At 45.4% G+C, this 16730-nt stretch overlaps 1 long non-coding RNA gene across 2 annotated transcripts in view; it reads right to left on the reverse strand.

Annotated features, from left to right (window-relative positions):
* LOC130150623 (uncharacterized) overlaps positions 1 to 7976 on the reverse strand; it is a 102442-nt gene extending 94466 nt beyond the window's left edge. The window contains exons 1-2 of one of the 2 annotated variants that reach the window (XR_008822304.1): positions 7932 to 7976; positions 7678 to 7824 (exon numbers count right to left, since the gene is read on the reverse strand). This is a non-coding gene — a long non-coding RNA (uncharacterized LOC130150623). Of the gene's footprint in view, positions 1 to 7677; positions 7905 to 7931 lie in introns of those variants that run through there. The other variant, XR_008822305.1, reaches the window with a different exon arrangement.
* Positions 7977 to 16730: the final 8754 nt, after the last annotated feature.

The raw sequence follows: 16730 nt of genomic DNA on the forward strand, positions 1-16730 counted from the left end.
GGGGTTTGGGGATGGCAGGTGGAAGCAGATTTAGGAGGTTTCCCTGTGTCCCCCTTAGGCACTGCCTCCAAGAGCTTGCAGACCCTTGCTAGCTCTTTCTGCCCACTCCATGCCACGTGCCTACCCCAGCCCACCACCCTCACAGGCTGCTGCCTCTCCCGCCAGCCCTGGCCCACACTGAGCCTTTGGGGCTACGGTGGAGGGGCTGAGCCTGGGGTGTCCCACAGGGAAGAGGAGAGGTGGCCCTGGGGACCACCCCGAGGAGCCTGGCAGATGGCTCTGCTGTCCCTGCAGGGCTGGGTGTCCAATGGCCAGCTCCAACTGTCTCAGCTCACCTGAAGTGAGTGGTCTCCTGCCCCCCAGCAGCCTGTGAAGAGGAGGAAAGGTTTTACACATTATTTCTTTGGCTTATATCTGAACCCAATCAAGACCAATTTCTTTCCCCCAATATATTCTTTAAGATGGCAGAATCACTGAGAAGGTGCACACAGGTGCTTGCCCACCAGTTCAGCTGCTGCAGGCTGCAGTGCGCCCCTCACACCGCATCAGCCTGGGCCAGAGCTGGCGAGAGCTGGGCAAAGCTGCGGCATTAGGCCCGGTGCACCGGCACATCCCGGCCCACCGCACTGGCATTCCCTGGCACACCGCACCGGCATTCCCTGGCACACCGCACCGGCAAATCCCAGCCCACTGCCTCTCACCGGGAAGTACCGGCTGGCCCTGGTGGAAGTACCCCTCAGAACAGACATCTCCCTGCCATCCAGCGCCTTTCGCTGGGAAATTAAATGAAAAGGGGCGAAAGAAGCATCTTTCTCCTTGCTACCCATGGCGTTACCCCACAGGCTGATAGATGACGACATATATATACACATATAATTTTAATTTTTTTATTATTATTATTTTTTTAAGGCAGACACCACCTCCCCCCACACGTAACACTGTAGGCCCCGGCCCGCGGGCAGTGCGGTGGTGGTGGGGCAAGCTGCCACCTCTGGCTGCCCAGGGCCACCTAGTAGCTCCCGCAGCCCCAGCCGGTCCCACCACCCACCCTGTCCCACAGCATTCCCAGCGCTGGGAAGGCTGGCATAGGGGGGACACCCCGCTGCCTGCCCCGCCTCACCACCCTTCGCCTCCTCCTTGCTCACTCAGGTCTGCTCAGCTTTTTCAGCCCTGCCCCGCCCTTATGTTTTCTTAATAATATATTATATACGTAATAATATATTCACACTAAGAGGCTGGTTATCTCAGTGGGAAAGGCCTGCAATCGATAAGGAAGGGTGTAGCCTGCTCCCTTTACTCAGAGAGACATATGGCTTAGGGGGGACGCATGTCTGCGTGAAAGTGAAATAAATCAGACCATGGTTAGAACAGGACTCGCAAATTGCAACCACATGTCCTGGAAAGATTTTCATTTTGTTTAATTAAAGAAAATAATAAATAATGGCATGGCATCCAGCTCAATTATTTACGCCAGTAATAAAGAGTCAAGACACTGTCATGAGAAACAGACCAGTGCCTACTACAGAGATCAGTTTCACAGAATTTCTGTTTCCTGCACCAGCAACGCCTTGTTGAGCGGCTTTTCCCACATCAGTGTGTGCTCCTGGTGAGGGACTTGGGTCCAGGCTCCTGGCAGGGAGGGAATGAGCCCTGGAGACTTGGGGGAGCAAGGAAAGGCAGCGAGGGGCAAGGAGGGGAGGTGCAAGGGCATCAGAGTCCAAATCAGACCTGTTAGGTAGTTGTTTCATTGGGAAGGAAAATGCTACAGGTGTAAAACACAAAGCCCAGGAAGTGGTCTTTTTACTCACTCATCAGAGCGGAGCTTTATAGGATTTCTGCAAGTCTCCAGCTGGAAGGTGAGCAGCGGTGCCAAGTCCTGCTGGCAAGCTAGTAGGAAAGAGTAAGTCCTCACCTTTTTTTCCTTCAGAACCTGCCCATTATTTTCTTTTCGATAACCTTTTATTTTGTCGCAGGGGTTCTTCAAGTGGAGCAGCTCCCCCAAAAGGGACGTCCCATTCTTGTACATCTCCCATCATTTCTGTGCTTTGATGTCTCTCCAGCCACTTCTGGCTTCCCACCCTCAAGCTTCCAGACATGTCTATAATGACTCAAATAAGTTCCTGCTGTTGTCCAAATCTGTGATTTTCTCTTTGGTTTTAATGAACCGATTTTAACTGTTATTTTATAGGTTCAGCCATAATTGGTACGAATAAAATGTTAAAATGGCAGACCCTGAAAGAATCATAACAAGCAACCTAAATGACAAAACTCTTATAAAAAAACCAAACTCTTTGAGAAATGCGGTTATAACACTAAATAAAAACTTCTCTGTACTCAGAAATTTAAACTAGAACATGGCAATTGGGTGACTGAAGCAATGAACATGCAAAGAAGGAATCCAGTGAATGCCATGTAATATCCAAACTGTAAATAGAAGTACTCCAATAACATTTCTTATTATAGAACTTTATTCTTGGTACATTTATAATATCATTAGATTAAATCTATCTTCATATACAAATGTGCTCTTATTGTCAGCAAGTGGAAAATCAGAATGGATCCTGTGTGGGAGGAAATGGGGGAGGAAGGTTCGGAGGGTCAGCTGGGGTTTGGAAGGCTAGATTATCTATCTCCCGAACACGGAGGTGATGTTACGTGTTGTGGCTTAGGTCAACGCAACAGCTTGCTGTCACGGAAAGGGGACGGTTATACTTCACTCTCCCCCGCATGCTTCATGGTATGAGGTCTGGCACTCACTTCTCTTGACAGAAAACCAACTTAACCAGAAAAACTAATGTCCCCATTCTCCCACTCCCAGAAAGCTACTTAAATATGGCTTGTGAGAGAAGTCGACTGAGTGGCACTTGCAGCTGGTTGCAGCACACATCTGTTATAACATAGTTATGATCTGCTTTTAGTGCTTTTTTCTCTGCCTACAGCTATTAATTACAATAATTTTCTGGAATATTCAAAAGCATTTGTTAAGAAACAGGAATTCCAAGCTCCTTAAACTTCTTGAGCTAAGGGCAGTAGCAGTTTTGTGCTTGGTTAGTGAGGTCTGGGGCCACACATTGCTCATTTCTGTTTATTTGCACTCTGCTTTCTCAGATGCTAGGCAATACCTGAATTTCACTTTCAAACTGTTCCCAGCACCCACATGAATCAGGATATCACAGATTTGAAAAACTGACTGAGATTGTCCTCCAATCACTTCAGTTTCCCCCTCCCAACATTTAGCAAAGCACTTGACTGCTGCAGGACCCATGGCATAAGCAGCACTGCACTTGCACACCATTTCTCCTCCACTGAGCAGAGTGTGGTGGCCTTCCCACCCCTAATGGTGCCCAGGGCCACCTTAGGGTTCCCAGATGGGGCTGAAGTAACATGCTGCCTAGGAAATATTTTGCCATAGGGTTTTTAAGCTTCACCTAAAAAAAACCATCCCAAAAACCTCAGGTTTTAGTTTCATAGGAGGAGTTCTGATGTTCCTATCTTTCAAAGTAGCATCAAAATGCCTCCCCTGCCTGCCCCCGTCTAGTTTAGATTTTCCTATGAAGGCACTGGGGAAGACAACCCCAACATATGAGTGAAAGAGCAACAGAGAGCTAGAAGCGGTAATAAACCTGCTGGGTGGCCACAGTTCTCCAACCTCAACTTAGAGGCCATGCATGGCTGCAGTCCACCTGTGCCTCAGCCTGGGCTTGCCATGTATGGTTAAGAATAGCTGATTTATTTGTTTTCCTCCCGTGTTCTATTCCAAAAAAAAATTACGAAGAACATTTGTGGCTGGGAGGAAGCAGAAAATGACCCTTTGGGAGGTGCAAGAAACCCACAGAAACCCTGACTCATCAGACTCACTTTCAGTTTGTTTGGCTGCCTGTATCCTCCTGTCCCTCCTTTTCCACCCCCCCTCCTTTGCAAACTTCACCTGATCATCTCTCCCAGGTTTCTTGCTCTACCTATTCACTTTCTTTCCTTTTTCTCTCTGCAAGGCTCTCTTAATCTTTCTTTTGTTTTATTTTACGTTGGGTTTTTTTTTTTTTCCTTTCCCAGTTTCATATTCCCTATCCATGTCCCTCTTCTGTCGCTTCCTGTAAATGTTGTAACCCACTAGAAAAAGATCACAGGCCAAAAAAGAAAGGAGACAGGGCAAAGACAAAGTCTTATGGAGCCTTATAGAACAAAACCATTCTCACAGAAAATTTTTAAAGAAACAGACCTGTCTTCCATTTGATATTTCTCTTGGGGTGGGGAATAATCTTTTTTTTCCATTAAAGCATCTTGCTGAAATGCTAATAAAATGGAGTCTACATGTACACCTGTACATTCTTTTCTTTTTCTTACCTTCTCTATTTTTTTCCCTTTTTCCTGACCAAAACCACTGTGTGGTACCCTGTGCAGAAATACATAAACTACCGTGTAATTTTATTCAGAGCTCATTGTGGCTGTAACACATACGAGCATCTCAAATCTGTAGTTGGCAAATTGCTGGCACAACCGGGTCACTAAAAAAAATCTCAGGGAGCGCACGACACCTTTCATGGCCGTTCCACTGCTCAGAGCAGACACCTTCTCCTCCCTCTGAGCAGCCAGCTCTGGAAGATCAGGAGAGACAGAGAGCTTTAAAACAACATTAACATTTAGTTTTTAAATGAACGTGAGAAACATCGCAAAGAAAGGTAACCAGCAAGGGCTTACCCGCACACAACGGAATATCATTTTGGTATGGAAACAAGGACTATCAAACTGAGATTCTACTGCCGAGTACCCAAGCCATCAGCAACGGGATGCTGTGTTTTGGGTACCGGTGCCCTCCGAAGGCGGTGCGGAGGAGCAAGCCCCGCAGGCCGCGCGCAGCAGCCAGCAGTTGGCACTGTTGCTCCACCGGAGAAGCGGCAGCAGCGCCAGCCAGGGGCGCCGCGGCAGCCAGCCCGCAGCCAGCCCGCAGCCAGCCGCACCTTCCGAGCATCCCTCGCAAACACGGTCACGTTACACTCTGCCTGCACGTGAGCACAGCCCCGCTACATACACACACTCCGCGCAGACGTGTCACGAGAAAGGAGAAAAGATTTCCATCCTCACTTAGACCCTACAAGTGCAAATCTAACCTGTCCAGTGAGACAGGTGGAAAATAGGATGACGTGCTGCAAAAAGACTTGGGAAATTCAAATTAATTTGCAATGTGTGGCAAAGTAGCACATGACAAAATCCTTCACAAAGGCAATAAGGTACTTCAGAACTCACTCCAAGAGTATCTAGAAAATGGAAGTTTTCTTCTAAATGAGAGGGACCCTTCTCTCTTTCGGGGGTTTGCTTTTTGCTGTGCAGCCCAAAGTAGCAATAGTTGGTGTAGGTAAGTGAGCGAAGGCCAGAGCAGGGGCTGTTACAAGAGAAAGACAGCCCTGCAGAACTTGCTGATACGAATAAAAAGGTATGTGACAACTTTTCCTGTCACAGAGCCCTTCAGTACCTCATAAACCTTGGGAAAGTCACAGCACAGCAAAAGGTAAAGTGAAATCCTGTTACTTTACAACTACTTCCCCAACACCACCACCCTGAAATTAAGGAGGTTAAACCAACTTACACTTGTGCAGCAGGGGCAGGGAAGGGGGAGTCTAACTGGGGAAAAAATACTACCCCCACCCACAGACCTGCTTTTCATGGGTTTTAGTACATGCCTTGGCAAAAATGTTAAGTAAGGAAGAATGCATAAGAATGAAGTAAGAACAAGTTACATTTTCAAGAATCAAAATATAATCAACTGGAAACATCTTGGAGGCAAGAAGGAAGAAATTTAAATGAAACACAATACCAACACCAAACCCCCTATATTTCATTGTGAATCCACAGAAAAGGAAACCACTTCAGTACATCACATGGGGAACTTTACCCAGCTCCACGCACAGAAACGTGAAAGCTTGTCTGAAGGAAGGGTACATGTCTGAGCTCTGCCTGTGCTCCCTGCTCAGCACCAGAGCTATTTCATCAAACAAGGGGTATTCTGTGATCAAGGTAATGACTGGCCTTGCACACACACAAGCCAGAAAGGCAGAGAAAAGCCTGGGCTAAATAAATTAGATGGTTAAGGGTGAGAGATTCTTACTCAAGGTCTGTCTGCTGGTCACTGGTTTGAGAACAGAAAAAAAGACCCCATGCTATGAGAAAGAAAAAATAAAAAGCAGAAAGAATTGTTGAGAAATAGCAGAAAGACATCCAAAGAAATGAATTCTGGGGTTCAGAAAAGAAAACTAGCCAATAAGCTAGAGCAGAAGTTTCACTGTGCATTAAAAACACCCCAAGAACAAGAGACAGCTTTGTCTAATAATGTGCCACAAGAAAAACATGGCAGCAGCAGCAGTGAAATCCTTCCCTGCTGTGACTGCAGCAGCAGCAATTCCAGAACACATCGGGGGGGCATGTATATATTGCATTTGGTTTAATAGCCTGAAAAATAAGTAATTAGTTCCTTTACATTGAGGAAATGATACATTTCTTGGACTAGAGAGAAAGAGGAGGCTGTTTAGCAATACATTACCATGTCTGCCTGTTGCAATGAGCCTCCTCAGGGCAGACCATCCCTTGGGGAGCTGCACCTGGGTTTCTCTACCTGTTATTGGCACAGCCTCCAAGATCATCTTGCCAATGAGTTGTCTTTCTGAGAGCACATTCCCTCAAAGCAAACCTACCACCAACTGCATAATATTTACCAAGGAAAACCTTTGTAAATCCTAAAAGAAAATAGAACGATATTAGCAAACCTCATTTATAATAAATAAAATGAATATTTATTCACTATGTTGTCTTACATTGCTACCTGTAGTGACATACATTCACTTTAGTTACAGCAGTATATAAGCATGTGGACAAGGGGGATGCAGTGTTGTCTTTTTTAGGTTTACCCTGTGCTAAGGCCCCAGCTATTGCCCAATGTGAAGTGATATATGAGTGAGAAACATCAATGCACAGTACTGAGAAATCAGCAACCAATTTCTGCATGTCTGTGACATACAGCAGGGTCTCACTGCGCGGCCTAAGTCATGAATATCTTACATATTCTGTGTATTCACATACAAAATTCAAATTACAAAGTTTAAACTACTTCTGATTATGGTCTGGGGTCTCCATGTGCAGAGACCGGGACCATATAAAACCCATCAGGCCAAGTCAAGAAGCATCAATCTTACACCAGTTATGACCATTTTGTATTTGGAAGCCCCACTACCATCAGAGAGATTGCCATATGGAAACTGAGTTGAACTTTGCCTGTATGTAGTAATCAAAGTTGGGAGCTGCTTTCACAAGGGAAACTTGACACAAGAGCACCTTTAATCTCACAGCTGTTTCTGCCCATCGCTTCCAAGGAAGCTGCAGTAACAGTAGGAAAACTAGATGCCTCTAGTTACTTGGAGATCTGGATCTTAAAATACCACCACTAGACGTCCCCTTAGTTCCAGCCAACCAAGCAGAGGTGCTTCTGCAGCCCTGACAGCTTCTTCCAGCCACCCTCTGCAACACCAGAGGCCAGAGCAGAGCAGCACAGGCATATGAGTGCAAGCAGCAGGAACAAGGACTTTCCAAGGACTCTACCTACAGCCTCACCGTTTCTAGACCATGTCAGCTGCACGCATGATTTAAGTGCTACAAGTCACACTCCATGTTTGCCAAGCAGAGACATACCTTAAGTATTAACAGTTGGCTGAGAAGAATGGGTCCATTCAGGCCTGGCTGCAGCCTGCCTTTGCCTTCTCAACTGCCCGGGGAAAACCACCGAGGTGGATCTGCACCAATCCTGATCCTAGCACGTCTGGAAATTTCCTCTGGTACCTTAATTAAGAAGCCAAGGTTCAGCTGGTGTAAGGCAAAGCAGCTGTCTTTGACTGTGATGGAGTCACAAGAGTGATGCCAGTCTGTGCTCTTTGAATGGCCCTTACCTTTCAGAAGAGAAGATCTGACATTCCCCACATCCTGCCTGTGACATGAGGTTAGATAAAATATGTTTAGGAGGCGTGACCTGGCCTGTGGCCCGGCTGTCTGACCACAGTAACCGCGCTCTTTCCTTATAAACAGGACACTGTTCCTTCTGGGTATCTGTGATTTGCCAATTCAGCTCTATTCAGCAATGGCTGTGGAACACTGTTTGAAAACACTGCTGTTCCTGCAGCTTTGACGAAATTCAGAAAAATCGGCTGTTGCGTAGCCACTTGAAGTGGGTTGTTTAGGTACTTGAAAAGGTTTTGACCTGGTTCTTAAGGAGACTTGCCTGTTTGACAGCTGTGTTCATCTTCTGAGACTGACACCCACTTGCACCTTATGTCATAGCTCACAAGAATGACATCATCACCATCACTTCAGGCATTTCAGCCGGAATAGAAGCAGCAATTGAGAGCTAAGGTAAATTCTGCTCTAGCAGGGTGTCAGAATAAAGTAAATGACACCGTGGAGGATGTTCTTTTGGGGGTCCAGCTAAAGCAAAAGCAAAAGCAACCACCATTAACCTCCTCCCTATTCACTTCCCCGCCCCCCCCCCCCCAGTAACATAAGTGCAATATTCCCCCTACCAATAGGCAGTATTGTGAATAACTCATCATGCTAATTACCTGGACACAATTCCAAATATCCCACTAATAATCACCGCAAGATGGCCTGCTGTCTTGCTGTGCTCAGGTATTTCACTGTTGACTTTGGTAGGCACCTGTGGTTGCTCACCCCAACCTGAACGAGGTTGCAGGATGGTTGTTGCTCCTGCTCCTGCCAGATGGCAGATCACAAGCACGTACTAAGAGAACACAAGCTCTTTGTAATAAACCTTCTTATATTCCTTTCACAGTATCCAAGCCCTGCCACTCGTTACATACTATCAGCCAGGACACCCTTAGGTGCTTTAAAACGATATTGGTATGGTAGAGAGGAGTCTTCTGTCTTCCAGGCAAGCCCCTGCTCAGCCAGGAAGGGCTATAAGTCACCTTCTAAGGTGTGAGTTGACTTTCTTGTCTTCTGTGTTCTATTAGAAATACAAATGCTGTATATTAAAGTGAGCAGAGCACACATGAAGTATAGACAATGGAGTTTTTTGCAGGTTAGGGCAAGAAGTAATAGTCTTTAAATCAGAGGAAGGGAGGTTCAGGTGAAGCATAAGGGCCTGTTTTCCAGCAGTAGGGATGATGAAGCAGTGGAGTGGAGCACCTGGGGGTGGTGAGGGACCTTGAACCCTGGACATCCTTGAGGACAGGTCATGAAGGCAATCCTGAGAGGCATTTGCCTGCAGTTGACTCTCCTTCTGTCCCCAGCCCCATCACCCTTGGTACCACAGCTTCACAATGGGAGCAGTCTTGACTATCTAATTTAAAATCAGATCTATCCCTGCCGGGGACTGTGACTATAGCAGTTGCAGAAGATGCAGGAATTCTTTCTCTTTCAGAACTCAGCTGGGGTTATTTCACAAGGACAGTTTCCGGTCAAAAAGGGGGCAGAGCTAACCCATTTTTCTGCCAACTCCACCCTCTGTAAGTAGATGCCAGTCTTTCTTTGGACTTTGTCTCTGAATTAGAAAGGTAACCAAAAGGCATCAGATAAGAAACTGGACACATCAAAACAGTCAAACAAAACCTGAAGGACTTTGATAATAAATACACATGGAGTGAAGACATTTTCACATGGATCCCTTACTTCAGCATGTAGGAAGACCTACAGCGGGAATTTAATTTAGGAGAACAAAATACAGCATTGAGATCTTTATAGCAATCTCTAACCACTCTCTGGGGCTTTTTGTCCCACACACAGGCCACAAGCTCACAGAGGTGTCATCTTTTGGGTACCATACAAACACAGGACTAGTGCAGGAATACCCTGGATGGTAACGTAATACAAACAGAGATAAGGGAAGAACACCACTAGTGAACAAATGCAAATGCACTCCAATGACCAGAAAAATCCTGGCTTGCTTCCTAGAGAAGCTATGATAGCACCTGAACCAAAGAGGCCTCCTGGAGCAAAGGACAACGTAAGTGTTAGCCAAAATACGTTGGCTACATAAATTGTATAAGAACTTCATTACAAAGCAAAATATATCCAGAGAAGTACAATTAAAAGATTCAGTTTAAAAGCAATGTACTCATGCCACTGTAAAATGCCACTTAAACAAACTAAACTTAAAACAGTTTAGCTGGTTTAGCTTATCAGTTAATTTATACAGCAGGGTTGTGCCAGCACAGCAAGGCCAGCTCAGAAAGTGGGAATCAACCCAGCTACATCCCCTCACCAAAATATCTCTCCTGGCAAAAGTCACGTGGAAGATGCAGCGGTGCTGGTGGAAATGGTTTCTGCTGCCTGAGCCTGGGCTGTCTGGAGGTGGCGCGGCTTTCCTGGCCACATGGGCCCCCAGCACCGCAGCCACAGTGGCAGGGCTGCTGCCCCAAGTGAAAAACATGCACCCGCAGCCATTTACACCAGGTTCCTTCAATGGACTTGAACTCCTTCCTAAATCAGTCGGTAACTGCAGCTGCCTCTGCATTCACTCCTAAACTGAATACAGTTGGTATCAGATCCATCCTTCCTCTCCCTCTGAGTCACATCCATGCACACACAGACATACCAAAGGCATGTAGTGCAGTGTTCATTTAGTTTAATTTCTTGGGTTTCACTTTCCAGCAGACATTCTTCATGGCTGCCAACTCTTCTTGAGGTTAAAATATGGCCTTTTGCTCTGGTCAGTTCAGAAAGGGTAGAGTTTTTGCTTTGCCTCTGGCTAAGCAAATGACACCTCAAAACCAGCTATATCAATAATTGTAGCACTAATACACAGTGGAAACAGAGGCTCAGCTGAAAAGTCTTTCAGCTCTCCATGTCAGAGAGTAACTTTGCTTGGACCCATGAAAGGAACTATTTTTTTCTTTGAAAAAGATGCTTTTTCACTTTGATGCCAGGCTGCTGTAGCTACTCAAGTACGCAAATCTGAGCAAGCCACCAGGACAAGTGTTAAAAATCTCCCTGGAAACAAAAGCACTGTACAAACTCCAGCATCCTTCTCCCACCTTCCAACCAAAGGCTGCTCTAGCAGCTGGTAGGATGAGGCTCTCTGGTGAGGTGGGAGCAGAATCACGACAACTTATTGTTATGCACCATCCTCAGTGTTTTGCTGAGTTAGGAAGGGACAGGACACCAAGCACATTCCTAGGCACTCTGCCAAACTGGGCCTCAAAGGGTAAGCAAAAACTAATATGCAGGACACAAAAGCGTCTTTTAAAAAAAAGGAGGGGGCACCAGATGGTCACTGAAATGGTCCAGAACAGGGGGATGTAAATGAACATTTTGAGTTCTGCTTTTAACATCTTATTAAACATACAAAGATCTGTGTCTTAGGAACACACCGCGTTCTGGGAGAGCAAGCCACATTAGGCTGCGATTTTGCAAATAATCCATCTCCAGAGTCACCAGTGAAACCACCACCTCAGAGCTTGAGCATCCCGCTCCTTCCAGCACCACAGTTGGGCATAATCACCCCAATCAGGGTTTTTTTTCCTGATAAACTCACTTCCAGTATCATTAAATAGTAAATTACCAGAAGCAGGTTTTGTTCATTTGCTTTTTAACTGCAGCCTGATACAACACAGTGTGCAAACTCTAACGAAGGGCATTTGTACACCAGTGTGGGTTGATACCATAGTTTAACAGAGAGGAGCTTTGTAAAGGAGAACAAGGCTACTGCAGTGTGCTCTAGGGCTTTTACTTCCTATAGCCAGCACCGGATCTCTGTTCCATGTTAATGAACAGCTGCTGTTCATTCACCCGTCAAGGTGGTCCGGCGGGACGGGCCACTATGGGACAATTCAGAGGGGACACGCCACACGCAAAGTCTCTCCATTTATCTGACCACTTCACATCAACAATACTTCCAAAATCATCCATGCGTATCACAAAACTCAAGAAGTCACATGGCATCATTTAGGTTTCATGCTGTTTGGTTCAAAGACAGAATAGGCAAGAAAAGAGCTCTGCTTCTCAGAGAAATAAGCTCTGTTACAGCCAAGAGGCAGCCGTTAAAAAAGTTGTGTCCCTTCGGCAGGGGATCCCAGAAGAGCTTTTGGGCTATTACAAGGTCTTGTCATCTGGTGGGACACACAAGAAGCCACCCTCCCACACAAGTTAATGTTCCAGTGATTTTCATTTGGCCTCAACAGTCTCTTGGCTACTTAATAGAATTACATTTCTAAAACTTAAACACTGAAATGAAATTTCAAATGTTAGAAATTTCCATGCTGCCATCCTTGCATTTCTCATACAGAAGAATGCATTTGTTCTTAAAGAAGGTTACAAGCTAAAATCTTGGAAGCCGCTACAAGGGAAGAAGTATATAACACGATATGAGATAGTATATATAATATAATAGGAAGGAGTCTGGGTACAGTGAGACACAGAAGAGGCTGCCTGGGCATCACTCCACAAAGCCAGGTCCAGAAGACCTGGCAGAGGAGAAATTTGTTCTTCTTCATCATTCTGGGAACCAAAGTTTATCAAGCTTTGTCCAGCACACTTTTCTACAAGTTTAAGCACTGCATCTCACACTTTTATATGGAGCTGTGGAAATGGAATATTAATTGCAGTCTGCTCTTAAATGATTTACCTAAGATAAAATAACTCAAAAGTCAATTATTTAAAAACAAAAATATTAATTCACCTCCATGCTGAAATAAGAGTCCAGACCCTTGCACTGGTTTGCCAGAAACCTGCTTAACCACACAGCTTTACTTAAGAGGGTGTAGCACTTTTTTACACAAACCTGGGAGACAGCCTTGCCTAGGAAAGGTGGTGGGGACAGGGACTGAAGGCCAGCCCAAGGAAGACCTGGCCATGTGACTGCAGGGTATTTTTTGTGCTTTCCTTTTCTTCCCTGCCAGCTGTCCATCCTGCCTGGGAGCCTGCCTGCCTCCCTAAGTACACGTGAAGGGTGAGCCATGCTCCCGGCCGGTCCTCTGAGTGCTGCAGCTTCACCAGCCTCATGACAGCTTCAATCAACCTCCTGTTACCTTTCCTCTCTCTCCCCTGAAAAAGCAAAGAAAACCGCCAAGCCTCTTCAAAGCCAGTTACCAAGCAGAAATGAAGCAGGAACCCGAAATAGAAACATTGCCATGAACTAGATTATTTACAGGCTCAAGAGAAAGAAATGCAAATACAAACCCAGTGATTGCCCTATCCTTTTAGTTTCTATTTTCTTACCTTTTTGTTTTGGCATGAGAAATAGCCAGCAGGTGACAGTAAGGTCAGGGTATCTCTGGTTACAGCAGCATCTAAGAAGCGTTTTTCTAGTAAAATGATACCATGTACAAGCCACACTATATAAAAAGCAAAGGAAGCACAGGGCACGGAATACAAAGCGCTCCAGACACAGAGGTATCCACACTAGCCTTAAATGATGATACCCCAGCTATAGGTCCTGCCCAAAAACCAGGATGTTAGCCCATGCTAAACCCGGCACTGCCATGGCAAAGCAATTAAGGATAGCTGAAAGAGGTAATGCCACCACTGCAGCTGCTGGGCTCATGCATCTGGGTCCCTACCTAGAGCTGGTTCCTCCCGCCGTGTTGGAGGGGGCTTGCACACCTGATAGACATCTAGTCTGGGCAGATGGTGTGAACAGAAAGCACTATGTGGCACTGCCGACATCAGCCACAGGGTAGGGGAGAGTGAGTAGGATGTCATCACCTGAAAGTTTGGGAGGCAACTGCCCCCCCTGCCCTCTGCCCAGCATTCCTGCCAGTGCAACAAAAAACGCAGCTGCTTTTGTTTTTGCAGGTGTGTACAAGATTTCCCATCCTAGGAGCATCCCTTCCTCTTCTTTTCTGTTAGGTTTGAATCCTTCAAACTATTGATTTTCACCTGGTTTCAAAGCAGCAGCAAAAAATAAGCAAAGGTTCATTATATGTAGCAGAGGCTCCCCAAAAGATTCATAAACCTTTCACTAAGCTGGCCAGAGCTTCAGCTTTCTACCAAAGTGCCTGAAAACAACTTGTCTGCTTTCCCATTAGGAGGCTTTTGCACAGCTCTAGTGCTGATATTACAGCAAGGACTTTTTGAAGCTGTTGATTGGCATGTGTTTTCTGTTTATTTTCTAATAAAAAAGAATCACATGCACTAAGTTTTCTGAAAAGCAACTGTACAGGCACTCAGCCACAGGGAAAAAAAAAACTGTAAAAGTCCCTGATGCTTTCCATTAACATCGAATTCAGACAGTTTCATTTACAAATGGGACTGACCTCTTATTTAAGTTCTTTAAGGCATAAAATCTGGGAAAGTTTATTAGTCCACTGTGGCAAATACATTCTCTGAGCAACAAACAGGTCTCTGATCACTTTTACTTACATCCAGACATTTCAGAAGTGGTTGAGTAGATGTTTTCCAGCTTTCTGTTGGTGGAGGGCTGGCTGATCATGGCTTGTACACTGGACCCTGCTCCCATTGAAATGAACAACTAAATCCTCACCGATATCACTAGGAAGAAGAGCAAAAAGGAGTGCTCAAAACCATGTGCGCCTATCAAAATTCTCAGCTTTTTTCACAAATGTGCTTAGACTTTCCCTGGCCCCACTAATCACATTTCCATAACTTTACCACGGCTGAGAAAATCCCAATTTGCCGTTTTTTGATCATTATTCAAGTTTCTGATTATATTTGCAAAAAAGACCATAATATGTTGTGTTAAGGTATAATGAAGTGGCAACTGTCTTCATCCCATTTGCATTCCTAGAAGTGATGGGAAGCACTTTATGGCAACTTTTTCCCAGAAGAAACAGTTGAGGTGCTGCAAGTTCCCAGCCCCAGGGAAGGCCTGGCTGGTGAGAAGCAGGACAAGCCCTGGCAGCCACAGGGATTACAGCACTGGAGGCAAACATGAAGGAGAAAGTTTAATTCCTTGTTGTGACAGATTTCAGCAAATGCTTGAACTTCTGTCTCCTACATCACACCCAGGTGCTCTCCTCTCATGATTAAGTTAATCATCATTTATTATCTTATTTTTCTTCTCAGTTGCTAAATCTCTAAACATTGGTCAAGAGGGGAGCAGCCCCATTCAGCAAGCTCACAGAGGCAGGGGCTTCACATCTACATCAAGGTCCACCCAAGCTGTGACTTGAAGTCTGTTGCCCCTTCACCTCCCTCCCCACCAGACAGGGCTTTATCTCCTGAAATCTCCCCCACTCAGACTTCTTCCCACCATCATTTATAAAGCTCTCCTTTTGCTTTGATGAAGAATGAAAACCAAATGTGCCAAACCTGACTTTTGCATAAGGAAACCTTCCATCACCATTTCCTGCCAACCCCAACCATTGCCTTATTAACACGTATGTATTTCAGGGGTACAGACTGCCTCAACGATAGTGGAAATTTAGACAGGAATTGTGGAGCAAGGGCACAACATGCAACACAACAAGCATCTAGATAAGGAGAAAACTGAGACTATCAGTATGTGTACAAATGTGTTTCTGTAGTATATATGCTGGTTTCTGCAGAACAGAGAGTATTTCCAAAAATGAAATTGTCCTGAAGGGAACAACAAATGAAGAAAGTGAACAAAGGAGGAGATGACAAAATGAAGAGATTTCTAAAAGAAAGGGGCGTTTAAAAATACAATGATGGGGCAGGCTATAGAGAATTTAAATACCAGCCTGCAATAAATGTGGTGTAACAGGATCCCTGAACACAGCCCAGCTCTGAGAGAGGTTTCAGCTCCACTTTACAGGCCTGTCTCTTCGACTTTGTCTCTGTCACATAAATGAACTGAAATGAACATATGTTTTTAAGTTTGTTTCTAAAATAACCAGAGTGAAACAGAAATACCGCACTGCCCACACCAGTCTCCCCCCACCTTCCTCAGGGGAAAGAGCAGAGAAAAACCATGCATGTTAGTAACATCAGATGAAGTGCTACAGCAATGAGGATTTATACAAAACAGAGCTGAGAAAAGGTCTGTTGGGTCCCAGCTGAGACAAACAACCAGCTGTGAGAGCAGGCAGTGACGGCGTGCCAAGGCTCATTCACCCCCAGCCTTGCTGGGCTCCCTGGGGCACACAGCAGCACTGCAAGTATGCAAGAGATCACCAGGCATGTTGCAGGGACGTGTCCACCTTCTGCAGTGTGTAGAGCTGAGGATGGGCACCAAGAGCATCCTGTAAACGGACGGGATGGGAGGTGCAAGGTATTGCTGCCCCAGGCTTTGCTGTCCTTTCACACAGAGGTAGACCACATCCAAGGGACTCTAGGTACCGAGGAGATGCTTTTGCCCTTCAGAGGATGCTATAGCAGCCTGAGAGGTGCCCTGACAAGCTTCCTTCTAAGGAGCAAGGATCCTGGAGTTTTAATCACAGTAACAACTGAAAAGGAATTTAGAATTGAAGAGATATGTGTGGAACTGGCAAGGAACAAGCATAAGCAGGAAGCAAAGAGTGGATTAAAACAACTGCTTCCTGGAGAGAAAAGAGACGGTTAACAGAGCACGCATGCTTTTCAACTTGATTGATCCCAACGAAAGTAATTTCTGCTTCAAAATCAAAATGTGATGGAAAATGTCACAACAAAGTTATCAAGTCTAAAAAGCTGTTCCTTATCTTATTCCACACTGAGCAGATGCCATAACTTCAGGGGTACTTTATTTCAATTCCAAGTTTATATCCCGAAGGATAGGTTTGCACCTTATGAAGATAAGGAGGACACAGGGCTCTGGTAGCCTCCACCTTTTATTC

This window comes from Falco biarmicus, chromosome 5, assembly GCF_023638135.1.
Source record: "Falco biarmicus isolate bFalBia1 chromosome 5, bFalBia1.pri, whole genome shotgun sequence".
Taxonomy (NCBI): domain Eukaryota; kingdom Metazoa; phylum Chordata; class Aves; order Falconiformes; family Falconidae; genus Falco; species Falco biarmicus.